Source organism: Numida meleagris, chromosome 1, assembly GCF_002078875.1.
Source record: "Numida meleagris isolate 19003 breed g44 Domestic line chromosome 1, NumMel1.0, whole genome shotgun sequence".
Taxonomy (NCBI): Eukaryota; Metazoa; Chordata; class Aves; order Galliformes; family Numididae; genus Numida; species Numida meleagris.
This window is the reverse complement of record NC_034409.1, coordinates 29,950,539-29,978,274: the sequence shown is the minus strand read 5'-3', so window position 1 is coordinate 29,978,274 and position 27,736 is coordinate 29,950,539. Positions and strand designations below refer to the sequence as shown.

At 44.0% G+C, this 27,736-nt stretch overlaps 1 protein-coding gene across 1 annotated transcript in view; it reads left to right on the top strand.

Annotated features, from left to right (window-relative positions):
- PRICKLE1 (prickle planar cell polarity protein 1) overlaps positions 1-27,736 on the top strand; it is a 61,391-nt gene that overhangs the window by 18,302 nt on the left and 15,353 nt on the right. The window lies entirely within an intron of this gene.

The following is a 27,736-nucleotide window of genomic DNA, read 5'->3' as shown; positions in this document are numbered from 1 at the left end:
TTAGATAAGCGTGGCTGTGGTCTGTCTTGCAGTGGTGTTACTGCTTGTCTGACCTCATGGTGAACTGGCTTAAATAATCAAATCAACAGGAAATTTTTTCTTTTTTGCAAAGTTTGCTTTCTGCTTGTTTAAATTCTTGAATGACTGTACCATGAGATCAACTGAGTGCCAGTACTGGCGTAAGGAGTCCATGTAGTCAGCACAGAAGAAAGATACAATCCCAAACACAAACAGGTTTAAGCTCTTCTTACACTGTATCTGGAGAGTCCCTGGTTATTCAGTTCTTGTTTGTCTTATGTTTTCTTTTTCTGCAGGTACGCCCTATTTTGTGTGTTGAAATAGCTAGGGAGGCTGCTACCCGTGGCTACCACTCTTAGTGGTTGTTACTGGGAGTTTGAGCCTTTTGCCTTCTTGTCCCCATCGTCTTTGCCAAAACTGACTGCCCCTCCCCAGCACAGGGACCACATATGTCTCAGCCACGTCAGTGAACACTGCAGTCTAAATCACAGGTAATGACGGATCTAAACCCAAGTTGCAGGGCATCCAGCTAAAGTGGCTGACATGCATGTGTACTCTGGAGAGATGACATTTGGCAAAAGGATGGGTTAAACAGCTAAAGGCAGTATCTTTTTCAAATTACCTCAGCTAAACTTAACGTTAGAATACCTTTGTCCCTTCTTAGATGTCCAGGGAAGCTTCACTGCAGCCTTTCAGTGCTTAAAGAGAGCTTATATACAGGAGGGAGACTGACTTTTTAGATGGTCTGATAGTAATAGGACAAAGGGGAATATTTTAATTTAAAAGAAGGGAGATTTAAGTTAGATGTTGTTTTAAAAAAAAAAAAAAAATCCTTATTCAGAGAGTGGTGAGGCACTGGAACAGGATGCCCAGAGAAGCTGTGGATGCCCCATCCCTGGAGTTGTTGCTGGGTGGCAATCCTGCCCATGGCAGGGGTGTTGGAACTGAATCATCTTCAAGGTCCCTTCCAATCCAAGCCATTCTAGGATTCTAAATCCTGTGTGTATTTGTAGATCTCTATACCTGGAGGCATGTTTTCTGTCTTAAGGGGACCTAGAAATACATAGTGAGCAAAGCTCTATGAAATATCAAGATGGTGCAATGGTGGGTAGGTAAAAAGTGCATGCCCTGAGGCAGGGCTGGGGGGAAACGAGGCCCCAGATCTTTTAGGTTGAGGATGAGAGAAGTAACTAACAGACCTCCTGAACAGCAAACTTTTTTTCCTGTAGAGAAAATCCAAGAACTTCTTTTCCCTAGTGCCTTTCTTTAACGTATAGTAGTTAGTAAGGTATAATTAATTCCAGTTTTAAAAAAAAATCAACAAAATGAGTCTGTGTAGTCAATGGTGTGTTCAGTTGACTGTTTTCCATTTAATCTCCTGAGTTTTTTTCTAAGGCACTGTAATTTGTTTTTTGAAAGCACCAGGAAAAGATTCCAGCACTTGAGTTTGTTTTCCAAAGGAGAGATTCTAGATTTGCGTGTCTCAGTAGTGTCGTGAATGATCTGGATTCACCTAAAGATCAAAAAGGACATCAGCAAGAGATTTGGGAATGCTTTGCAATAATCATCAACCTCTAAAAACTGCTAGAACTTGTTAGATCTTGAATAGTAAAGTTAGTCTGTCTTCAGTGTGATTGCGCTGTGCGCTTCTGTAAACTTCTTCTGCATGTTCTGTCATTAGTTTCATCATTTGATCTGTCTCATACTCACAAACGCAAAATCAAGTCTGGTGTTTATAAAAAGCTTCTCATATACATCCCATACATATAAGTAGAAAAACAAGAAAGCTTAACAAAGCTAACTGCATTCTTGCTGTGCCCGGTACTGTGTTCTTAATGGGGATTTCGGAGGTCCCAGGTGTGGGGACTTGCAGAGAAATGCAGTGCCAAATTGCATGTTGCTCACTCACTCAGCATTACTGGGTTTCAGTGCTGATGAGTCCATCCAGAAGAGAAACGCTGCAGAGCATTAAAATGAAGTAACTGTTATTTAGAGGATGGTGCTTTGACATGAATTTATATTTTTATAGATTGCCATGTAAAATATTTTTGTTACCAGTTCAGGTTGGTGGTCTAATGGCTAAGTTATCAAAAAACTCCTACAGCAACTTGAACATTTTTAAATACTCTGAAGAGACCTGCATTTTTAAGTGCTAGTGTGTTCGTTCAGAGGGCAAACTTCTTGATTGCAGCGTGTTACTGTCACAAAAACTAGTGTTAGCAAACTTCTTATTTTTTGTAATTAAACAGAAATTAAAGTAGATTGAAGTGAGTTGTGGCTACAAAGTACTTGCCAAAAATTCTCCTCTCATTATACTCTGCTTCTAGGGAAGGGAGGTATTGTTGCAGCTGTGTCATGAGCCAACCCCCCATGCTTTAACAAAGAAGCTAATAATATAGTAGGTGTAGAAATGAGTTTATCTGAAGTGATACTCCCAGTTAAGTGAAGATGGACTGATGTAGAAACTTTGTATTGCCAGCACTGGGTGCTGTTCTTACGTTACTTTAATTTACATATGTAGACTAGAGTTATTCATGCAATTAAAAAATGGAAAATGGGCCACACATCTTCATGTGGCCATCTGAACTGTTTCTTGATCTCTTCTGCTACTACACTGTGTGCTGATCTTTTTTTATTAAAAAAAAAAAAAAAATGATTACACAAACACAGAGCAGGGAAGGCCTGGAACATAAAACCAGACTGTCCAGCTGCAGTAAAAAGCAGCTTCAGACTCGAGTTGCTGAGGTTTCTGCAGTGCAGAGGTTGGTAATGCTTTCTTGTGCTGTATTCTCGACTCTGAGCAGGTACTGTGCTGAAGTGTGGGTCCCAGCTGTCAAAGTCTTTCCCAAATTTCTGTGTGCAGGAATGGCTGGAACTCAGAGAGGCTGGATTGTCTGGCTCTTTTCTCTTTTTTTTCTTTTTTTTTCAACAAGCCTTGTTTCCAATCTGGTCTGAATGCAATCAGTTATCTGTAGATAGCAAGCAGTGACTGGCTATGAATAATGTCTGTGTTACTTGAAAGTGACATCTGTGACTTGCCAGACAGCCTACGTGAAATGCTTCCAATCATCTAGATGTTGCTCACGCATGCCTGCAGGAGGGAACCACGGCCCTAGCGTGGGACCAAAATGCTCTGCTTCTCCTCATCCACCTCAGTCATGCACTGCTCTAGCCCAAGATCCACAAATTGAAGTTTACATGATCCACTCAGAGGGTGCCCAGGCTGCTGTGGTGCCACAAGCCCCTCCTGCTGCCAGCTGTTGTACCTCCTCCTCCCGTCATAGGAATGATGAGACACAGGAACATAAAAAGACTTCGGAAACCCTTTGTTTTGACGCTTGGTAGAATGTTTACTGCAAGAGCTTGTGTATCAAGGTCAGCTCCTGACCAAGGTCAGCTTCGTAAAGAAAGCTAAGTTTTCACTTGCAGGCTTGAACACACAAATCTTTAGAGAGTGGTCATATGTAGATCGCTCCGGTGATGTGGCTGAAGAGTGTGCTTTAAGAGACTTCTTAGCCTCATCCACCCACAAGGAGGGAACTGAAGGAGCATTGCTCAGTTGTAGCAAGTGAAAACGTCAGAGCTAGGGTCTAAAGCCTCTGGTCCCTCTGAGGCAAGGGGAGGGGGATACAAAATAGTCTGACTGGAGGGGCTGCAGTTGCTCAGTGCTCAAACTCACAGTCTGGAGAAGATAATGATGACAGATTGCTCTCCCTGCCATGACAAGTTCTGTATTCCACTTCATTTCACTTCAGCCTGGTAGTTCTGGCATGCTTCCCTATGTGCCCTAATGTGTCTACGCTTGTTTGTAGTGTTATGTTTACAGGGTCAATTTTTGCAACCATTCAGAAGAGATGGAAATGGTTGGGTTTTTCTGAGTGAGGAAAAGTAACAAAGATTATTAATTGAACAAAATCCATTCATTTATTTGCAACCTCTCCCTCTCAGATCTGTTAACAGTCCTGACTGTTGACTTAACTAGGAATCAGTTCAGAGGAGGAAGTTTGCTTGCCATGCTCCCATCTTTGCCCTGGGTTGGTAGAAACAAGAAAATGACTCTCATGTATGGGTCGTAGAGATGTTGTGCAGAGAACTTATTGCAGAAGAGTTCTAATAGTGACTTCTGTCTAAGAAGCAGTAATTACAGCTCTGAAGCCTACTGAAGTGTGATATTTTTAAGCAAATCCCCAATGCAAAGTAATTAGAAAATTAAGACTAAGTTAGCATGATGTTAGAGACTGGAAAAAAAAATCCTCAGAATGTGCTATTACTTTTTTTTTTTCTGCCAGTTGTTCTTGACAACTCAAGGTAACTGAGTTTAGCTGTCTTTACGTTGTGCCGAAGGAAATCATCCAGGATTGGGGAGGTGAGATACTGACCGTGTTTGCATGCAGTTTATCTCCTGGCCCATTCTGAGACTTCTGTTAAGAACAAATGGATAAAGCTGACTGCTGTGTCAAGCCATCAGGCAAGGTTTAGGATTTGAGATGTTTTTACCACAGAATGGCTGTTAACTTCATGTCTATACTCTCTAAAAATTGAATATTTACATCCAGTAAGTTCTATTTACTGTCTAGCCAGGAGATGGCTCTGTCTAACCATTCCCAAAGGACATCAACTTTCTGAAGCTAGAGATAATGGGTATTCTTTGGTGGAAGTGTGTTTTAAATGCTGGTGTTTTCATGCATCTATTTCATGAATTTCAGCAAACCATAGGGAAAATTTTGAACAGGAAAGGATCTGAACAGTTAAAGTAAGAAAAATGGATGTGTTTGGACATGCTTTCCTGCAGCTGAAGCTGTTTGAGGAAGACCAAGGTAAACAGGTAAAGGCCTTACAGTAACTGCAACCTGTCCACAAAAGCTGGACAAGCACTCATGCAGTCTTCTTGCTGCCCAAAACACAGCCTTTGGAGTGAAGCATAAGTGGCTAAGAACATTAAGCATGGTGTTCTAATTTCTTTGCAAGTGTTATTAAACTCAGTGGCTGCTTCCACTGATCTTGGCATAAAATGATAATGGTACCTGTTGACTGACTTCATACCATGGGTATTTCAGTCCAAATCAAGTCTTTGTCAGCATTCCTAACTTCTAGGCAGAAAAAATGCTGAACAATGTAAAGTAGTTTCAAGTATTGCTCTAATATTAGGTAGCTAATACTTTTTGGGTGATTTTTTTGTTCTTAAAATTTGGTGAATTTTCCATCAGTGTTTTAATGCTGGGAGATCAGCTTTCAACTTGTGAAGGAAAATCTATGCATTTAAGCTCAGGGCGCAGGCACCTTTCTATGGAGAAGAGAAAAGCAAAACAAAAGCACTTTAAAATTCCAGTGAGTGTGGCAGTATGAGTGGCAGCACCTATTCTCTTGAGATAGGACTTACTTTAGGACTTCAGGACTTTCAAGTGTTGCTTGGTTTCCTGTTTCTCTTTATTTCCTGCTTCCTGTGTAGATGAGGTGATTTGCATTTTTTTGGTACTAAGATGCCTTTGTGATTTGGAGATAAGAATCTCAAATTATGCAACGTTTCTGGAAAACTCTGATTAGTAAATATGAATAAATGTGGCATTATTATTGTCTCAGCTTCTGAGAAGCTGAAGTTCCAAAATGATTAGTTTTGTTTTGGTTGAGAAGAATAAGAATTCAATGCTTTTCCCTGGGGCTTCATGGAACTGAGTAGCTGTTGGGCACACAAAAATGGATGCGTTGTTGGGATGCTCTATTTTTCTGAGACTTGGCACAAGTATTTCTATAATAACACTTAAATGTTTGACTTCTTTTAAAATCATTGTGGCTGATCAGTCTTCTGCCTGCATTTTGGAATGAGACAAGTTATGAAGGTACAAGAACAGTATTTACTTCCTTTCTGCGGTCCAAGTTCTATGAGGCAAGGCAAGAAGACTGTTTCAAAAGCCTTTGAGAACTGGCTGACTTGCTGTAAAATACCACTGGCTGTGTACTTGAGGCACTGCTGTAAACTGATTTAAATACATCAGGGAAATGTGTTTCTATACAAATAGATATAGCAATGATTACATTTTTTTTTCCTAATGTTTGTGAAACTGTAGCCTGACCATAGGAAGCTAATTCTGAGATGCAGATCCCAATTTAAGCTGCAGTTATATAGGGAACAAGTTGTAAAGGTGAATGGAAAACACCTTTTTTTAAAATCTTTTCAATCCCTGTAAGGGTAAATCCATGTCTTCCACTTTCAAGAGCTGATTTCATCAGATCTCATTTACAGCTGTACGACACGTACTCACAAAGAAAAATAATTGTACTTTATTTTTTCCCCCACCCTCCTTAATCCTTGTACTTCTGTTCTACTTTGCAGTTCACAGTTTAACATCCTTATTACCAAGCATCTTAGAGAAGGGAGGGATGGGCAGGTGGGGAAGGAACATCTACAGTCATGAAAAGATAAGTTATTCCGAACTTATGGCACATCTAAGCATTTTAGAATCTAGAAAGCAGACTTAATAAGCTTTTTGTGAATCTCTTTGATTTACTTCTTCTAAGTCTTGGAACTCCATGAGAATTAATAAGTGCTGCTTTTAGTGTAGTGCCGCATTAGTAAGCTCTTCGCTTGAGATGCACAACAGCTGGTTGCTGAACATGTAATTTTGCCAAATTTAGAACAAGAGATTTAAGAAAGAAGCTTTTTCTTGTAACTTGTGCATGTATATAATTAGTAGCTTAGTACCATTTTAAACTTTTCCATCTGCATGATTGTTCTTTTGCATTACATAAGTCTTCGAGAACAGGTTTAATTACCTAATTAAGCCTGGGGTTATTATTTCCTGTGGAACATTTTAATTACAAATAAAATCTGAGGTTGAAGTATCTTAACATTGAAGGAGAAGGTTTGTCCTAAGATTTTACAGCCATTTATGCTGCTGTACTGAGTCAATGTTTCCATATGGAACCCTGAGGAGCAGGAATTCTTATTTACATATATCTACCCTCTCAAGGTAGCCTGCAGAAGACATTTTTGAAGTTGCTCTCGAGCCATCTTTGCTTCATATGTTGCAGAAGCAGGCCTAAAAATGGTTGCGTTTGAGTAGTACGTGTTCATTAAATAGTTGTTTCTAGCCTTAGGTGCTAACGGGTATCGGATTAGTTACTGTGATCTTGATGGAATGGTGGCCAGGTTCTCCCCAGCATGTGTTATTGAAGGTTTATAGGACGAGAAATTGAATTCTTTCAAAACTTACATTATTGAAGTATTAAAATGTACTGTTTAGTTACTTAATGGTTAACCAAAAGGCAATTCTCCTTTTAAGTGATTAGGTTTTTCTTCATGATAAGAAGATGCAAGTGCATACTGACGCCTCTTCCAAGTTTCAGATTTTCAGGAAAGAGATTGATCTTTAAATGAAAACCTGGAGGCTGCACCACGTTCTTGGTTGTTTAGCATTAATGCCTTTCAAGAAAGCAGTGCCATTTTAAGTGGAAAGATGCTCTTTTCTCCTTCTCACACCCCTCAAGAAAATCCAATTCAAAATCCTTTTTCCTGCCTGTTTTGTGAATAAGAACAACAACAAAGCAGATAATGCTGTGTTCACAGCAGTGTCATGAGAATTAATACTGGTACAATTACCTGAGCTGTCTGTTGGACAAGATCTGAAACTTCAGAGAGAAAATTATTTGAAGCTAAGAAAAACTTATTCAGAGAACAGTGCTATAAACAGCGAGTCCATGGGCTGCTTTTGTAGAGGAGGCTGCATTCTCATTTCTGAAGTAGAAGACAGTGAAACAGATGGACCAAGTAGTTTGGCAGAAGCAGGAAGCTTTATTGTTGGAGAGGATTAGAGTTTAGGAATTTTGGTTTAGTGGCTTGCACACACCCTTCTGAATATTTACTTATTAATTTTTTTAATAAGGATGTGGTTTGAGATGTAGGATTTCTTGAGGGGTTTTTGGAGTGAGAGGGGAGATAGTCGTGCTTGGCGGTTTAAGTCATATGTGCTTAAAGTTATACACTAGAAATACAGCAACAACAAAGCTCCAGAGATTAGCTCCAGAAATCTGTCTTCTGTTGGGGATGGGAAGATCTGCAGTTTGTTTGCCTTAGCGAGGAGAAATGTGGTCACAAATACGTGCTTGCACTCAGGCTTTCCAGTGACTGGAAGTGCTCCGATGGAAGCAAACCAGATCTTTGTGACACTCACCAGGATGAGCACATGCTCAGTGAGCCCATCTTCGATCTGCAGGGAGAGTTTAGTCTTTTTGATGTTGTTTCTGAAGCTTTATGAAGCAGCAGCTCTGTGCATGGTTTTCAGTGCAAGTGGAAGATGATTCTCTTCTCTTTTGACAGTCTGTGCCTGGCTGAGAGCAAATGAAGAGCTGTGCCACTTGGCTGCAAAGCTGGCACTTTAGGGGAAGTTGGCCATTTGAAATAAGCTATGGCTTTACACAGACATTTAGGGCCTTGCCATAAAATTAATATATATGTATTAAAAAAAAAAGGCACGACAATTTAAGGCTTGTTGAGCTTGGCAGAGATTTCAAGCTAACTTTCAGGTCAAAATCATCTTGCACCCACACAAACAATTAAGAAGAAAATTATCTGAAGTCTATTTGCATGAATTACTCTGGAAACAAATTTTACTCAATACAGAATGAATTATTCCACCATAAAATAGATGGAGGTAGGTACTTCTTAGAATAAACTACTTTGCATCTTTTAGCTGTCAGCTTGCTCTTTTAAACTATTATTACTTACTTGTCTCAGCCTGCCTACTGTTGTGTCCTTAAGTGCTCTGGAATCATCTTGCCTGGATATAGTCTTGCCTATCTGTGTATATACTGTACTGTGTGTGTACATGTGTTTAGTGTATATGTTGTATATAGGTATAACAAGTGTGTCTTTGTTGTAGCTCAGTCTCTGCATCCTCTCTACTTCCTAACGGAAGCTCAAGGCTTTTTCCTCTCTGCACGTCTGAGTTGTGGCCTAGCAGTAGTCACTGGAGCATTGAGATGACTTTGTTTTACATCTTTTTAAAATGAAAGGGGAATGCATTTGGGTCAGTATTGCAGTGAAGCTGCAAAAAATAAGATGACCTTGGGGAGGGAAATGGTAAGGCCCGTATATGTTGCTTTAAATATAGGCCTGGTTGTGGGACAGGCCCTCTTCTTGCCAGGCAGGCAGCCAGGCTTAGCACTGCCATCACAGTGTGGTTGAGAGCTGAAACCCCATTAGACCTTAAGCAGGAGGAAGTCTGATGCATGGTCCTGCGGCTGTGCCAGGCATCCCTTGCTCCTGGGTAGAGCTGTGTGTAAAGCCGGTACGTTCCTGGTGGAGCAGCCCATCCTCGCTAACCATGGCACACCACATTTTTTCAGGCTTGCTTCTCTGAAAGCTCTGCCAAGAGGCCTGCCACAGGGGTATCTCTGCTGCAGGGGCAGCCCCTGGAGATGCAGGTGGTGTTACTAACCCTATTCCAGCCCTGCCTCAGTAGCAGTGAGCAGCTGCAGTCCCCTGGAATGGCTAGAGACTGCTGGGTCAGGACCAGCAGGTCATGGTGAGCAGTAGCAGCAGGACATGGTGCTGCTGCTCTGCCCCCTGCCCTCTGTGCTTGAGGGTAAAGCCCTCCAAGTGACCGAAACAAAGAAAATGTGGCTGTACTGTTTTATGATGAATCAGTTAATATGAAGGGAAAGGGGACTGAAGAGGAATCTCCAGCAGCCTCCTGTGTGTGGCCAGACCTCACTTCCAATCACTCTTCACTCCATGTAAGTAGTTCCAGTGATTTACATGGCTTAATGGAGGGTGTCTTCTGTTGCCTTTCCCTTCCTGTGTTTTGGCCTTGGGCTACAGGCCTCCCTGAGAACCTTTCCTCCTGATTTCTGAGCCCCAGCTCAATCTGCTGTGTTGGTGTTGGCTTCTTCCCAACGCTGTCAGTGCTGACTGTGCTTCTTATTTATCCCATTGGACACCATTAAAATAAAATGTTCAGAAATCATTTTTAGGCTGTTCAGCAGATTGGTGCTGTTTGTATCTAAAGCTGTCATGGTCTCACCCATATGCCAAGGTTTAATTGGAAGCAATAATCTTTTCTGAGTTTATTCTGACTTGAGGAATGACTGAAGTCCTATTTGAAACAGCTTTACTCTTCTAACTTTATCTTTTTCTTCTTTTATATCTTTTTTTTGTTTGTTTGTTTCTTGGAGCATCTGTTCCTGAATGCAGACTGCCTGCGTTAGCTCCTCTGCCCACCTGGATCACCCCTCCTGCTGCTGGGGATCGTAGCTGCCCAGCAGGATGGGGAGGAGGGTTGCTTGATAGATCTCTTCCATCTTTCAGCTGGCAGGAGGATGGTGATTCACCTCATCAGCTCTGACTTGGAGCATTTCTATACCCCAGATGTGTGTTCCCAGCATCCTCTAGTTGGCTGCACTTCCTTGGAAGCAGAAGCTATGGGAGAATGTGATAGAGACATCCAAGTTCAGCAGCACAAGAGCTATGTAAATGTGACTGTGGTGATGCTGGCTTAAGCTGAATATCCAGCTGTACTGCATCATGTGGATTTATGAGCCTGCGTCTCCACTTGCTCATGAATCTCTGCTCCTAATCTGTTGCTTGATGTAGGCACGCACATCTCTGCAGATGACTGCGTTCAGGGGTCCAGGCTTAGACAGCTGAAACTTTCTGTATCTTACCATTTGCAGCACTGATTTCCAGCTCTGACTGGCAAAGAGCCCAGCAGCCATGTCACAGAGGGCTTGTTGCCCAGTGCCTCATTCTCTTCACTGACTTGATTTTTGAGTCATTTCAAAGTTTTGAACCCTCTGAGTTTTTCGATGGACTGACCTGGTCTGCCTCTTTGAAGCATTCTCGTGGGGGGGGTGGGGGGGGGGAAGGTGGACCACTGTGAACCACAGAATCCAAAGGAGGATGTAAAACTTTCGTCATCTTAATGCTGTGAAATAAACTCTCAAGCAAGGCTTTTCTTAGGGACATGTGCTTTGAAAGTGATGAGCAACATGAGAAAACCCAAATGAGTGATGATGGAGTTACTTAAGATAATGACATTAATATTGAGATTGTCTCTTCTAGATGAGCAATATTTTAGAAAACCTAATCCATCAGTTCCTGATAAACCCTTACATACTGAGTCTTGCTTTGTTCTGTTTCCAGGAGAATCCTGGCTTGCTCATACCTCAACTATAAAGCTGGGCACGCAATATTTTTAATAAATACTTATTCCTGTATCTTGATTCAGTAAAGAGATATTTCGGGATAATTTGCACACTGCAGAGTCTTATTTCAGTGTTTTGTTTCTTTTTCCTCATGTAAGGTTTCAAGATGAGAGGGTACACTGCAGTTAAAACAGTGTTGTCAAGGAGAGCCATCTAGATAGGAGCTGATGAGATCTTGACTAAGCTTTTCAAGGCAGAGCTGTTTTGTCAGTCAGGTTCCTGTTTGTGTGTGTGTTGGAGGAGTGGCATTTAATTAACTGTTCTCCATGAGTTAAAAATGACACATGCATCGTATCCTGATGTCCTATAGCTTGTTGCTATAGAACTTGCCCAAACCAGTGGACAATAGAATGATGACTAAACACCCTGTAAACGACTTGTTTTAGGCAGACTTGTGCAATATGTGTAGCAATTCACAGCTCTGGAGTGCGCATAGTACTTACTAAACCTGAAGTATTAATAGCAGTGCAACGCTAGCTTTTTTTCTTCCTGAAAAGCCTACTAAAGATTATTAGATCTCTGAGGATCATAGACCCTATTTCTGTAACATTGGCTTAGAATTTGTCCTAGAGCAAGACATCAATGTGTTGCATCTAATTGCTAACAGATAGGAATAGGTGGATAGACCCTGGCACCTACTGAAGGAGTAGGCCCACCCTCAGGCACAGTTTTGGTGCTTCCCATGGCCGAGTGCCACGGTGGCTGGCTGGGAAAGTAGAGCCGATATGGCTGAAGTACTGATTGTTTCCTGAGCAACACAGTATGTTTCAGAAAAGTGGAGGAATGGAGAGTTGTACTCTGTACTCTGCAAAGCTTCCTGGCTAATGCCTCTGTGACAAATTTCCTTTCACCTGCTGAAAGGAAATTGCTATGCCAGTAGAAGTATATTTCTGTTAATGGTATTCACGTCTTCAAAGTAGTACAGCTTCCTAATCTAGACAAAGCCTGAGGTGCTTGAAATAAGGTGTTATGAAAAATAAGACAGCAAACCAAATAAACAAAGGAAAATTTGGCCACTGACCTTGTTTCCAGAACCAACCTCATGCACTCCATTGGTTCTTCTTTTCAATTAACCAATGTATTTCCCACTATATTTTTATGAGTCCTGTAACTTCTACGGGACAAGACAGGCAGGTGACCTGAAGTGTAGAGGGGAGTCTCTGTCCTAGCCTAAGTGTGCTGTCGATAAAAGAGGGCCAGTAAAAAGAAGATTGTCTTAAAAATTTTCCTCTTCAAGAAGTGTCCTAGAGCCTAAGCTGCCAGTAGGACTGTCAAGTCACACTCACTTGCCTTTAAGCTTTCTCAATGCATTTAATGAAAAAAAACAACCGGTGTTTTTATTACAGCTTGCCAGCATAAATATTTAAAACATCCCCTATCTCATTCCTCTAATCCTGGAAAGATTGCTTCTCCTAGAGACTGGAAGGCAGGTACTCATGTTTGTAAATAAAAGATTGTCTCAGAGATCAGAGAACTGTGTGTTTTACTGCACTCTGTGACTAATTGAAAGATAATGCAGTAGAAAGGGAGGTGGGAGGAAGGGGACAAAAGAGAACAAGAGAGAATACATGTGCACAAGTCAACCACAAGCCATAGTTTTCTGCTGCTGGAGGCATGGAAGGAGAGGGTATATAAATGTGTGTTAGCTGAGATGGAATAAAGCCCCGAGACAAAACTGTTTATAACCTGCACATTAGATCAACCTCAGCCTATCAGCAATGGAGGTTAAGGTTTTATTTTGCCCTGGTAAGTTTTATTGAAGCTGCAATATGGCTTTGATCATGGACATGCAGTAGGAAATGCCAGGGTTGCTGGCCAAGGGAACTACAGCCTGCTGTAAGGTGCAGTGCTTTGTGTGAACAGCTTTGCAGCTCTGCTGAGGTGGGCAAAGTGTGCAGGGCTCTCTTCTGGGCTCTGCTGGTGTGTGGTAACTTGTGGAGCTGCAGGAATAGGAGAGCTTTCATTTGCGTCCCATTCGCTTCTTAACTGTGTTTACATAAACTGAACAGCTTTCCAAGTCAAAGCTTCCTTTTCCCTTGCGAAGATGATATATAATGTGAGCAGAGTGACTAGGAGGAACTAGGCAAAATCAGAGCAGACCTCCAGTAAAGATGGAAACTAACCCCTAGCTGAGTTTAAGCTGCTTTCTAGAATTAAAGCGTAATTTAATCATGCTCTGTGTGGGTTTTCAACCAGTGCTTTACAGTAGATGGCCTTGATTTGCTCTGGGTCACGTGTTTGCTCCTATGTGTAAACTGTGGCCTGCTGATCAGACAGGAAATGTTTGGGGCTGGAAAGCTTCCTGTGGTGTCCTGATTCATGTGAAAATGAAGCTCCTTGCTGTTGCAATCTTTCCTGGCATATCTTTTAGGGGCGTCCCCAGGGCTGGGAGCTAACAAGTTGAGGGAGCTCCACTGCAGATGGCCTACGGAGACCGCCGGGCTCTGTCCAAAGGATGCTGCTCTGGCCAAGCAGATGGTTGGCCTGGAAAAGTAAGGCTGGAGCTCTGAGACGTTTCTCCAAAGAAAAGTGGGGAGAGAACTGAGTGAAAAGGAATTTTAAAAGATAGATAATGTGCAGACTTCTTGCTCTCAGGCCAGGGGAGTTTCACTGAAAACACATGGTTTATGGGCAAGAAAAGGTCACGGATCAAATGCTGGAAAAGGGGCGAGGCTGGCGGTCATCTCAGGTCTAGATAAAGGTGCATACATCCAGCCCTGATGCAGATCGGCAGGTGCCAGATGACCACGTACGCTCCTTAAGGTGTACGATCTGTATCAGGTGCTCCCGTGGTAACTAGGGAGTGGCCAGCCGCTCGGTGCTGACCAGGCCTGGTCTTCTCAAGTTCACTCCACGTAGCAAGAGAGCAACCAAACCCTGTGTCCCTAATCAGCAGAGGGAGGGCTGGCTCTGCGGCCTGTGCAGCCTGTGGGACAGGCAGCTATCAGCAGATCTACTCAGCTGAATGCCCCGTCCTGCCAGTTCTCAGTGGTGCTGCTGTTGTCCCTGTGTTTTCTCCTGCTGGAAGGAGAGCAGCAGGCTTGTGGGATAGCAGCACATTCCCTGGCTTTGGCACCCTGTTACTGCAGGTTAGGTGAACTTCCTTATACAGTATCTTTGTTTTGTGGTCACGTACAGGCTTTAAGTTTAAAGCACTGCTGGTCTGAACCGTTTGTGTAATGCCTCTCACAGCTGTTGTGGCTGTCACTGAGCTCCCTGAAGGGTGGCTGAGCTGGCAGCAGAGACACACAGCGCGCTGGGCATAGGCCGAGGCTGGAGCACGCACCAGTGAGGTGAGGGGGAGATGCCACAGACCCATCTTCCTCTCACAGTGTACCTGGCAGCCCCAGGTTTAGGGGCACGGCATTGATTACATACAGACATATCAGGTATTTTGACCAGTTCCAGATGAGCTGGTAGAGAAGTCCAGAGAGAGCCAAAAAAAGAAACGTGGTCAGGATCTCTGCAGTGTTCAGCAGCTGCACCTGGGAAAACACGGAGAGCTGATTTAGTATAGAGGCATGGGATGGGTTTGCTGCACTTCACAAGTCTTTATTCCCTACTTTTCGGTTCCCTATTGAAGAATCCGACCTCTGCATGAAAAAGTCCGTCGGACAGCGCTGGCATAGAGCACTGGCCAAAATCAAAGCGTTTACAACATCTATATCTTTGAAGTGCCTGCTTAATAGTGCCGTTGTCATGCCGGTTGGAGGCAACACTTCTCTTTGCAAGTGAAAGGCTCAGCGGAGCTGGCTGATAAGCGCTGGTGCCCCGCTGTGAAATTGACCCTTTGAACTGGGAAGAATCACTCCAGATAAGCACGTAATGGAATTTTTATCTGGTCTGGCTTTTTATTGCAGCGTGTTTAGAATTGCCAGTCTTTCTATGCAGCAAAAGCATTTTCTCCTTAGCTCTTCTAGGGGTGTGGATAGCACAATAGTCACATTTTAAAGATGCTGCTTGCAGGCTGGGAAGAAACAGCCACGTCATGCCTGGCTCTTACAGGACCAGAAAGGAAGCAATGACAATATAACCTAAATAACAAACGTATGTTGATTTAAGAGCCAAACTTGTGAAAGGCTGGGCTTCCGAAATCCCAAGGGAACAGAGGAGTAGCAAGGATATTGGTACTATTGTTGAAAGACAGATAAAAAGTTTTTTCACTCTTATCTATTAAAAAAAAAAAAAAAGGCTGGGAAATATTTAACAAGCTTCTGTTTTCTGTACAGAAAACTGTAGAAGGTTCTCTTCTACATTAAACCTCACAGATTCATTTGTCTATAAAAATATAATCTCTTAACAGCATAATGTTTGCAAGCAGAACGCTGCTAAGCACTGTGTTTCTTCTGTATCAGCAGAGAGAATCTGCTTTCGTTTAAAGCAGGGATCATGCTCTCTGAGGCTCTCCTTTCTAAGCCATAAAACAGAGCCATTAGACTTTTAGTCTCAGATCCCAGTACCAAAAGAGCGAAGCAAAGGAGTTCAGACTTGACCTGGTGCTGAGGCTTGCCGTGTGCCTTGGACCCACCAGCCCAGGAAGCTGAGGCCTGGGTGCTATGCCAAGGCTGCTGTTCTCCAAAGGGAGTGTTTGAATTGTCGTGGTGTGTCTGAGACCGGGACTGCTGGAGTCAGCACGTGCAAGCTGTTTGGCAAAACAGCCCTCTCTGGCAGGCAGTGCACAGATTACAGATGGTTTGAGTTTTGAAGCTTGAAACAATAACAGAAGATATGGCTCTATTAAATACATTGATCCAAACGGATCCATTCTTTCACAGAATAAAAGGAAGCTCTAAGGGATGGTGTTGCGAAGCAGCGTGGGAAGGGAACGTTGTTGGGGGGGAATGTTGCTCTGAGTAAAAATTCATCAAGTTCAGGCTGACATTTCTCAGTGTCAGGTTTCCCCTTTGGCCTCCCTGAGATAGTGGTGGTGAAAAACCTCTCGAGTAGTTTTATCCCACTTAATTGCTCTTTAAAATGTGCTCTGTTCCCTGCTAACTATATAGCACCACTGTGCTATATTAATGAATATGTAATTTAAAGAAGGGGGGCAGGGGCTAACATATGGCAAATACATGCTTTAGTTCTGGTAAGCACATGATTTTGAGGATAAACAAAGCTGTTTCTTTATCCCCAGCATGTACTTATTTTGTTTTACTGATAATGAGGAAAAATTAACACTGCTTAACATGATTGAAAACAGCAGTATTCTATGAGATTAATGTCTGTGTGAGTGACACAGAAAGTCTTTTTGCTTCTTTGTGTTTACTCAAGTTCATTTATGTGTAAGACACGTTAAAAAAAAATTCATCCTAACTCCAAAAAGCTGTTTAAAATCTCTCCAATTATGTTTTCTTTTCAGTCTTGTAACGGTGTTGGGGATTTTTTGGAATTATTTTTTATTTTGTTTTTCAAATCTGCATGGCTTAGTAGTGTTTTTATTAAAAATTGCATTCATTTCTATCAAAGAGTTTCTAGATAATAGAAGACTGTTTTAGTGTTTTATAACACGGACATTTCGCATTGATGTTTGTAATAATGACTTCCAGCATTAAGGTTGGATTAAGCCATATTTCAAAATTCTGTCAAGAAACTTTTGTAAGCCAAAAAATTGAGAGATGTAAACCTAAAAAATGAGAGAGGCAGCAGTTACTCTGCTCTTATACATGTTATAGGGGTTTGAAAAAGGTGGTACTTCTCAGAATCCTGAGGCACCATCTGCCTGGGCTGTGTTTCATTTAACAGCACGGTTCTCTGAGCCCAGTAGTCGGAGCGGCCAAACCTGTGTTGCATTGCCCTGCACTCTGCACCCCACTGCACTTTTAATAGAGACGTTATTCCTCTTTGGCCTGTTGTCTTTTTTTTTTTTTTTTTCTGTTCAATGTGCCTGAAATACTGCGTTGGCCAATCTGAGTCATACTCTTGCATCAGGAACCCGCGATGTTGCACGCACTGGGATACTACATGAAGGCATATACGTATGCTGCACGGCTAAAAGCCTCTCTGAGCCAGTGCTGGAGGACTGTGGAGGCTGGGGAAAGTCAAACACAGCTCTGTGCTTTTTGCCTCGTGTAGTAGAGCAGCCCATGGCTTTCCCATATCCTACATGCCATGTCCAGGAGTGATAGTCAAAAACATGCTGTGCAGTGTACACCTGTGAAGCAGGGTAGGCGACCGCTAGGCTTGTGTCTTGGCCCTGTTCAGGAACAGTTCAGTGTCCTTCCTATCAAAGGAGAGCTGAGCGACTCTAAATGCCCCTTGGCTGTCGTGGTAGGCTGCCCCAAAGGACGGAGCTACTGCAGTGAGTCTCACTGAGGGCTCATGGCAGATGTCCAGTAGGTTCTCCTGATCCATAATCAGCGTGAGTGTTCTCCTGTGCCGCACAGGCTGCTGAAGGCTCTTTGCCCCCTTTTTACTGTGCTACAGTGTCCTTCCACAAAGCGACCTTATTGTGACCAGCACAGAAAAAGCTGTGGGTTGTTCTATGCGTTGTCATTGTTCTCCTGATTAATGATGTCCCTCTAATTTCTTCCAGCATCTCTTGTATGGGGGTTCTGTTAGCTCTGCTCTTTGAAACAGATGTGTAACTGTGACGCTAGTTAAATCATTTCCAGGGATCAAACTTGGGATTCTGCTGTTTTGCTTTCAGCAGGCCCCAGCAGCAAGTGAGAGCCAGGCACAGCAAAACGTGATAGCTGGAAAACTGGAGTCTGATGCTGCATTTGTCTTCTGGAGAAGAAATGCGCATGCTCAAATCTTTACTGAGTTCCAGACACTCAGAACAAAAATGACCTGTCTTTACTGATGTCTAATAGATGCTGCTTTGTGGATAAGTTGAGGCAGCAGTGCTGAAAGCATTTCCGTATTGTTTCCGCTTAATCCTAAAACATGTTTTCATGTGGAATAAAGAAAGCGCACACAAAAATCCAAACCCCTGAAAGAAACCAAAAACAGTTTCCCCCAGCAATTTGGATGGTGTAATATTAATTGCTCCACTGTCATTGGGAAAAGCTTTTCCTGCCTCCATTTAATATTGTGTAAGTAGTGAAATGCTGCTTGTAATATCGTGATGCACTATTTGACAGTATTGTCAGAGTTGTCTTCCAATAATGAATCTCTGCAAGACAAGGTAGCGTTGCCCCATCTTTCACATGAGGAAAGCTGACAAAGAATTTATTGGTTCTGCTGAAGATCTATTAAGAGTCACACCGAAGTGATACTAAATCTTGATCCACATTCTGGCATTTAAATTTGTATAATTCACTCTGTTCATAGCTGCTGTGTCTTTTATTAAATCTGCTCTATAGACTTATTAAGTCTATATAGACTAATTCTGTCTTGCAGATCAGAATTGAAAAGATAATGTGCAAGTGCTGTGCTGGAAAACAGTGAATTGATTTGATGAGGTGGTAGTGGATACACTTGCTTACAGTAACTAAAAAAATGTAGAGCTCGACCTCAGGTAGTCAGTGTTGTCCCAAAAAAGCTAATGCTCACTGTTCAAGTGGTTCAGTCTTTGCTGAGACAGACCATGTGCTTAATTATCACCCTGTTGTTCAGGGCAGAGATTGGCCTTCTAAATGATGGGATTTGCTTTGGACTCTCACCAAATGTTGTATTCTATAGCGTGACACATGATACGCCCTGCAGCGTGTCGTGCACCATGATGCTAATCAGCATTCAATACCAAAAGAAGGGAGCAGCTGCTCTGCAGTCAGCATGTCTGAACAGTCCTGTGCGCAGCAGGGTATCACTTAATTCACGCTAATAGATGAAGAACTGGCCTCATAACATTTATGCAAATGAGGCTAATGATCAGGGAAGAAATGCAAACCAGTTTTCATTTATTCATAGAGATGGGTATAATTATATGCAATAACTGGATCCAAAAACTTGCTCTTCGACATTTAGTCGTTGATAGTGCAAAATGTGAATGGCTTGTTGCGCTGTTTGTCTCCTGTGAAGTTAATAACTTCACACAGAAGTTGAAGTATGTATGTTCTTAAATTCTCACTGAGAGAGTTGCAAGGCTTAATGAGGAAAAGCTACAGATAATTGCATCTCCTGAACCTACCTCAGTCATTTTCACTGTGCGGTAACGGATCTCTGTTGAAATCCACTGCTGGGAGGATCAGCGTATTGATTCAACTTCTTGCCCTTACTGTGTTAGCTCCAATGTCTTCTGTAGATCAAAGAGAAATCAAGAGGAGGCAACCTGTCCATTGCAGTTGTGGCAGCTGAGTAATAAGATCGTAGTTAGGTACAAAGGTCTTATTTTAGCATCCAAACTGTAGAGTGCTACCCACCCTCTTCTAAGTCTCCCAGGCATTCTTCCTGTTCCTTGTTAATGAAATCTGTCGCTCCCCTTGTATGTGTGTCATCTCAGTGGCGCAGCTGGTGCCACTTGATCACTCATGCCTTCAAGAAGTACTCAGCTATGGTGGTGTAGTGTAATGGTATCGAGCTGCATTTGTAACAAGTTGTCATCTACTGGGGTGCTTTGGACAGTGCCAAGAGCACACTTCTGAAGCTATGCTGTACTACAAGCTAGTTTTGGCTACGCAGATGTTCTCTAGTCTTCCTAGTGTGATGTATAATGAAGAAGTAAATCCAGGTCTCATCTAGAAGAGGTAGGTGAGTATCCCTCAAGGCTCTGTGGTCTTAACACAGTGTCAGCCCGGGTTGGTGTGGGCTCTTGGTATTTTCTGTGTTTTGATGTAGTGTGAACTAAATACAGAAAATTCTGCGGGGTGCGGTTTTACTCCCACTGAGCAGGGAACTCTCTGGGCCTTTGCAATGGTAACTTGGTCTTGCCAAATTTTTAGAGATTCTCTGATCAGCATGCCAGGAGTTGTTTGAGTATGGACTTCCTAATCTAATGGCACCCAAGTTTGTTTAGAAAGCAGTTGGAGTACTCAAAACAAGGTCTGGATTCCTCATTCAGTAACTGAATTCTTATTAATGGAATTGTAGCTAGTGTAACTAGTTTGCCTTTTTTAAAAAAACTTTTTTTTTTTCTTAATGTCTTATTCTGTTTAATGAATTATCTTAAAGTCCTATTTCTGGAAATGGAGCTTCTGCCTTTCAGGAAGTGTGTATGGGACATCTGCCAACTGTCCAAACCTAAAAAGTGATCCTGAACCACCTCCACCCCTGCTCTTTGTTGGAAAAAAAGTGTTTCTTGCTTTAAAAATCACCTGGTGCAGATTTCAGAGTACCTTCAGAAGACTAGAGCTCTCGTTGCAATGCTGGAAGAAAGGTCCAGGATGGCTGTCAATATATTGCATTTACAAAAACAATGTAATTATCACTGACTCATTACTTCTGTGTATGAGGGAAGGAGAATTATGAAGGAGTACTGCTGAAGAGAAAGTAGATGATGACTGAGGAGGGAGGGATGCCTGTGTGTAACACAAAAATCCAAAGATTACATCAAGTTGGAGAGCTGTGTATACGGCTGTTGTGAAATGTTTATTCTCATCTTTCTTCTGCTTACTAATTGGCTGGGAGTTCAACTTGTCTCAGCAATAATTGTTGTAGGCAAGAAAGCAAGTCAGGGACTATATTCGAGTTTAAAGGTACTAAATTGTCAAAAGCTAACTCTAAACATACAGACATACGCTCAAGACTTTGTATAGCCCCAGAACATGACAGTTGCTAATTCTCAGACCTGTAAAAACGTTGTCTTGACAAATCACCTGTCAGGTAGATCTGGTGTCATATACGGCAGATGTGACACTCAGAGGTTGTACTTAATAAACCTTGTTTGTCTCAATGTTGTGTTTTGCCTTGAATTCATATTGCTATCTCAAATGCTTTCTTTCAAAACCTGTTTAAAAGATACTGAAGCATTATGTAACGGGTAGGTTGCATATTTTTTCTGCTATCTCACCTTGAAAGTGATTGAATTTCTTCCTTAGAAACTGCTGAATTGAAGAAATTAATCTTGAACTATCTCTGAGAAAGTGTCTTGACACTTGAACAGATTCCCTCCACCTCTGACTCATAGCAATCCTTCACTTCATAGTGACTGAGTGTAAATATATTTTTTAAATGGGGGTGGGGGTTACTGCCTATTCTAGAAGCGTGCATTGTCCGTGGCCATAGCTTGCATTGCCATTTGCTCACTTCTGTTACATTCTAGTATTCTTTTTAAGCTAGGCATTCCTACTTCATGGCTGTGTGTCCAAAGGAATCCACCTTCCTAAGTAAGCTGGTTAGAAAGAAAAGCTGGGACATGTTGACACGTCCAGGTGGGTGTAGCTTAAAGCTAGGTGGCTTCCAGCAAACTATCAAGTGTCAGGTAATATCAAACAGTTGCTGTTTCAGCAGCTGACAGTACCAGAAGGACTTAAGAATAAATGGATGCTTGTACAAAGGTCACTCGTGTCAAGGGTACCTGCTGAGTGTTCTTAAAACAATCTTGACTTTACTGGATACCACCTACACAAGGATTTTCATGACTGTGAATAAAATGGTTATTCTGAATATATGCCTATATATTCTCAAGACTGTGCAAATCTTTCTGTGAGTACGGTTAAGGGCACGTGTATTGGAGACTCCAGTCCTGCCTGTATTAATGCTGTGTTGGTGGATGAAGTGAAGCTTGATATTTAGGGGACCTAAGATAATTTACCCTATCGTAGTTACACAATTAAATACCTTCTAGTTTATGTGGAAAATCTAATTGCTGCTAGCAAAAGAACATAATTAACTTGATTTCTATTTGAGTATTTGTTTAACTGAAATCTTCACTATTATCCTGCAGAAAACCAGGTGTAACTCACATCTTGAACAGACATCTTGGACTTGAACTTTGAGTGTAATCTACATGAAGAGAGGGAAGAGTGCTTTTATGTCTCCACCACCTGATCTAGCAATGTGGAGAAGGGAATACTCGGAGAAGAAATATGACTCTTTCTAATGCCTTTCAACTATGTCTCTACTAGGTCTGGGTGAGCTTGTTCGTTTTTTTTAACTGATGTGGTGGCTCTTCTTGGCTATTCTTTGGCTATTTTGTTCTCTTCAGTTCATACCTGTGTATCCATAATCGCAGTGGAACTTGGCGGAGAGAAATGCTGGTGAAGCTATCTTACCTGGCTTCTGTTTGATGTGGTGTTGATGTATCAGTGTGGTTATAATAGCTAGCTACTGACCAGGACCATCCCTCTGCTGACCTCCTATCCCTCCCTTATGCTGACAATTGTGCTCAACTTGTCCTGCAATAAACCAGTTCTGGGAAAGAACTAATTGCACTTCAGAGGGAAAAAAAAAAAAAAGAAAAAAAAAAAGAAAGAAAAAGGACATAACCTCCTAAATCAGCAGTCCTCATAATTAAGCGAAAAGCCCGTTTGAGTTTCCCAGTAAACAGGCTGAATCATAATCCTCCTAGGAGAAGAGAAAGCAGGCGTAAACTCTGCGTGTTTACCCTATATCCTACTTGGTCATGCAGTTAGATTAATGTTAGTAGGGTGAAGTTTGCAGTAAGGGCAAACCCCCTTTAATATCAATGTTGCTTGGCCAGGTCTGTAAACTGGGGGCTATTTTGGTGCCTGTCTTAGGGCAGTGGGTTACATCCCAGTAGTTCTACTGGGAAAGAAGACCCCGGGATTGTTTTTTATTAGCAAGGTGCCAGTTTACAGAGATTTATAACACGTTCAAGAAAGACATGGGAGTGAGGGGTAAAGTCTTCACGGCTCTCATAGAATGAGCTTTAGCTAGAGGATTTAGTCTTATTTTTAAGCCAGCCAGAACTTAAAGCATGGAAACTCATTGTACAACTATGGATTAGTGTCTGTAGAGCGGGTATCACTTGGATCCTGCCTAGCCCATGGGAAGCCTTCTTAAGCACAAAGAAAAAGAAAAGAAAGCTGCAATAACAGAAGCAACAGCATGAACTGGCTAGACAGAAGAGCAATGCCTATCTGTCTGCTGAGGAAGAAGCCTGCCTGGCTTTGAGACAGATGGTTCAGTTTGCTGAGCAAGAAGTGAGAGGATTGTTCCTAGCTTTGCCTAACCATAATACAACCAATTATTTACCGGTTGATCTTTCTGTGCAGAAGACTGAAACGCGTATCTTTTTTTGGTGCTGCCTTCTAGTAGAGTTGCCCGGCCTTTGGTCTTGACAGCCCATACCTCTGGCAGTCTCTTTTTCTTTCTTGCAGCTGCTTTACTGAAAGCTAACAAAGGGCGAATGCGTTGTTAGCCATCAGATGTTTTTTATGTTCTCCTTACATCACAGTCTTCCTTGAGCATGGCCTGTGATTTTCGTTCAATAAAATAAGCTAAATAGTTAATCCAGTCATTGTTCTGTCCCATGTGTTTGGGGTGTACTATTTTATATAGGTTTCAGAAAATGGCAACGTAGCACTCTGCTGGCTTCCTAATTCAGTGGCTGCTAGATTTTCCTCCCTCCCAGTTCTAAGCAATGGGAGGTTACCACTGAACTTTACAAACTTCATCTTCCGTTTAAAATTGTTTTCTCTGGATATAGCGCTGCAGCAGCAGCAGTAGTAATCCTCCCTATCAAACTTTGCCTTCACTTAGTCTCAGTCACCTATTTCTCTCCAAAGTTTGGCTTCAAGGAGCAGGCCACGCTTCAAGGAGCAGGCCATGCTTGACATTTACTCATGCACAAAATCACGCTCACTAAGAGCCCAAAGTTCATTTTAAAATATTAGTTTGTCTCTTCGCACAGATGCCTCCTGTGATAAGCCACCATGTAGCAGAGGAACCCCGCAGAGTTTATACCATTTCCTTTTTTAATCTAAATCAGTTTCCAAACCAATTTAGAGGAATTGTGACGGGTTCTTTGGAGGCAAGGCCCGAGAATAGAACTTGACGCAGATAAGATTGATATCATTCATCAACCACATTGGCTTTGGCATAATAGCTGGCTTAAAAGTACCTCAATAAGCAAACAGTGCATTAGCACCAGCTATGCAACACCTTCCATGTTGCACAACGGTGTTTGTGCCGGTGTGTTATTAAAAAGCCAGGCAGTGATTCCACCCTGCGTCAGCTCTGTACAGGCAAAGCATCGCAGGCACATGTTGTTGCAAGGCACTCGGTAATGCCTCATACAGCCTGGGAAACAGGGCAGCAATTAGCTGGGGACGCTGATGCAGCCGAGAGGCAGGCCAGTACCCCAGGAGAGTGACACTGGCTGCAGCGGTGTCGTGGGCAAGACCTGAAGAGCTGTCAGGCCAGGCAGTTCCTCACGCCGCCTGCAACCGCGACCTGCACAGAGGCAGTGATGATAAAATCAGGTTACTGTCTTCCGAAAAGCCTGTGGGGTTAAGAGTTTCCAGGTTCCACAACAGACCTGTTGGTTCAGGAGCAAGTCCTAGCCCGACCCAACAAGGACGGGCATTTTAATGAAACTTTTCATTCTTTGCTGCTGAAGCAAAGTGGAAGCGGGGCTTTACAAGGCGTTTTGGTCGCAGACTGTAGGAGCACTAAGAAGAGGAAATAGAAGAAGCCTCTTGCTGTGTAACGCCAGCCCGTCCGCAGGCCAGCGGCAGCTGGGTGCTGGTTCCCCCCGGGTGCCTCCCGCCGGGTGCCCGGCAGCCATCCTGCAGCGGGTGGAAACGCACGGGAGCGCGCTTCTGTCCGGTTTGACGAGAGACGCTCGCTTGGCTCACGATTTGTTATCCGATGCTCATGGTTTCCATTGGGTATTTTCACTTGCTTTCTAAAGTTGCGTTGGGCGTTGTGCCCACTTTGCCAGTGATAAAGCAGGCAGGGGGACCCAGGCTGAGATCACTGAATGCAGCAAAGAAGAGTGGAAAGTGAGCGCCCCAGCTCAGTCACAAACCTGTGCGGGGCAAAAAACCCTCTTCCTTATTTTTCCATTTGTTGCATTTCCCATACAGGCTTCGATTTCATCCCCGTATCTCTCCCTCTCTGTTGCACATCTCCTCTTGCCTGCCTGTCTTCTATGGAGATGGCTTTCTCTGCATTTACTTGAAAATGAGCAAGGATTCAGACCTGAAGACATCAGAGGTGCTGCCTCTGCGCCCTTTCTTTGCAGCCTGAAAAATACAAGACAAAACCAAGCAGTGACAGAGCCGAGAGGCCTTAGCACACCAGTTACCACACAGGCCTGCCATTTGCAAGTTGTCCCCAAGCAGCGTGTGGCGAGGAGCTGCTGTGCAGCTGCCTGTCTGTTTGGACATGGTCCCTCAGCCATGTCCCTGTCCTGCTGTGGCACATATCCCCCAGTCCACGTGGGAGCCAGCACAGAGGGCCTGTGGTGCAGGGAGGAGGAAACCGAGCTGAGTGGGGAGAGCACATGGAGGTTCCACCTATAGCTGCAGGTGCAGAGTGGCACAAAGAGGTGACCTTGCTCTGGTGATCCATTATGGTCCTTCATCCTTTGGATGTCAGGGGGAAGTTCTTCACAGAGAGAGAGGTGTGGTGCTGGAACGGGCTGCCCAGAGATGCTCAGGTGGAGGTGTTCAGGACCAGATTGGATGGGGCCCTGGGCAGCCTGGTCTAGTACCAGATCTGGAGGTTGGTGGCCCTGCCTGTGGCGGGGGGGTTGGAACTTGACAGATTTCTTTTTTTTGGTCTGGCTTCCATTCACCTTACTGCATACTTTCACCGTTCAGAGCTGACTCACTTTTTTTTTTTTTTTTTTTTTAATAAACGAACAGACGAGATGATGCTTAATTAGAACTCTTGGGGTGAAGGTGGTGATCATTAAAGGGTGCTGATGTAGAGAGTGAGCTCCTCTGTTTGTCCGTAGAAGTAATCAGGTTTGAGCAGTGGGTGTTTGGCCACTGTCCTACCCAGGGAAGCTGCGTCTAAAGCACAAGAGGTTAATTAATTCCCTGCTCCTTGGTCTCTCTTCCGAGACTGCCAACAAAGGTAGCAATTACCGCTGTTATCTCAAGGGATGTTCTGTGAGGTGGATAATTGCGAACGGTGAAACCCAGCTGATACTCGGAGCGAATTTCGTGCAGGCCAGAGAACACACGTGGCCTGGTCAGCGGTAGAAGAAAGTTGTTACCCAGACTAAATTTGTGCTAAGACCTTGGGGCAAACGGCTCCGTATCCATTACAGATCCCCTGAACCAGCCGGTTGTTTGAAGAATTAGCTCTACCCAGCCGGAGCCAAGAATGTGGAACGTGCCTTAAAGGGCAAGAAGGTTTGTGCTTGTCTTTTTTTAGCTTTTTTTTTTCTTTTTTTGAGGCAATTTCTGTAGCATAGTTTATGCTTAAGATACAAGGTGCGTACGCCGTCGTATTTGTTGTGTAAAAAATAAAAAGCCATAGCAACGCAGTTGCTCCTGTGGAAGGAGCCTGAATCAAAAGAGATAGCTAAGAAATTTGCAAATGCCCGGGGGAGTTACGACAGTTGATTCCTTAGCCTAACATTCAGGGCTCCGATTACCATCCAGCGCTCCAGCACTGAAACACGGCAATCTGAGAGTCTAAAAGAAGAGCTGAAAGCGATTGACTGCTCGAAACCACTTCGCAGCGGGCTGTGGCGGGTCTAACAGGAGTCGTACTGGGTTTGTCTCTGCTGGCACTTTTGAATAAAAACCAAACATTTCGTTCATGCAAACAGGAATTTTAGGAAGACCTTGCGGCCACGTTGTACAAGGTTTTGGCCTTATGCTGTCGAAGCGCATCGCCCAGAACACTGCCATTTTCTGTGCTCGAGCCAGGAAAACGCAGAGCGGCAGCGCGGCCGCACTGTGCGCGCACCTCAGGCGCTTGCACGCAGGGCGGGCGGGCTGACACGGCGGCGGCGGCAGCTCTCCCGGCTGCACCGGGCCCGGAGCCGTGCGTGCCGCCCGCGGCCCCGGGGAGCGAGCGGCTGCTGTGCGCGGTGCGCGCCGGGCGAGGCCTCGCCCGATGCATGCAAATCGCCGTTAGTTAACTCGGTCGCGGAGCGGGGAAGAACAAACGTTATTCCTGACGCTTCCATTGCTGATGAACGGGGAATGGAACGGGCAGATGTTCAGCCGGCCGCCAGATGGGGGCTGCTCGGCCCGGCGCCGTGGAAGGGTGCAGCCGGTTCTCGGCGTGACCCCTTCACCAGCGCCGGAGCACGGCGGCCCGGTGTCACCCCGGGATGCCTTCCTCCCGGGCGCCCGCTTGAGGCGTCCCTGAAGGCGGGGGCACTCCGCTTTCTTTCCGTTCCTTTTGTTAATACAATAGCTTTCCCGTCGTTATCGGCCCGGGTGCTCGCGGAGGACCGCGGGGTCAGCCCGCCCGCAGCGCACAATGCGGGGCGGGGTGGGAAACCTATTTCCAGCACAAACACGGGCAGAGCGCCGTCGGTGAAACGCAGCTCCTCGTGTCCGCGGCGCTGAAATTCGCCGCTGCGTCCCTCGGGGGCTCGGCTCGGCTCGGGCTCGGGCTCCGGCTCCTCCCGGCAGGAGCGCCGAGGTCGTCGCTGGGAGACATTCCTGCCGAATTCCTGCCCCCCCCCCTCCCTTACCCTCCCGCAGGAGCCGGGGGGACGAGCGCTCGGCGCCGGGCTCCCGTCCCCGGCCGGGGGATGTCCCCG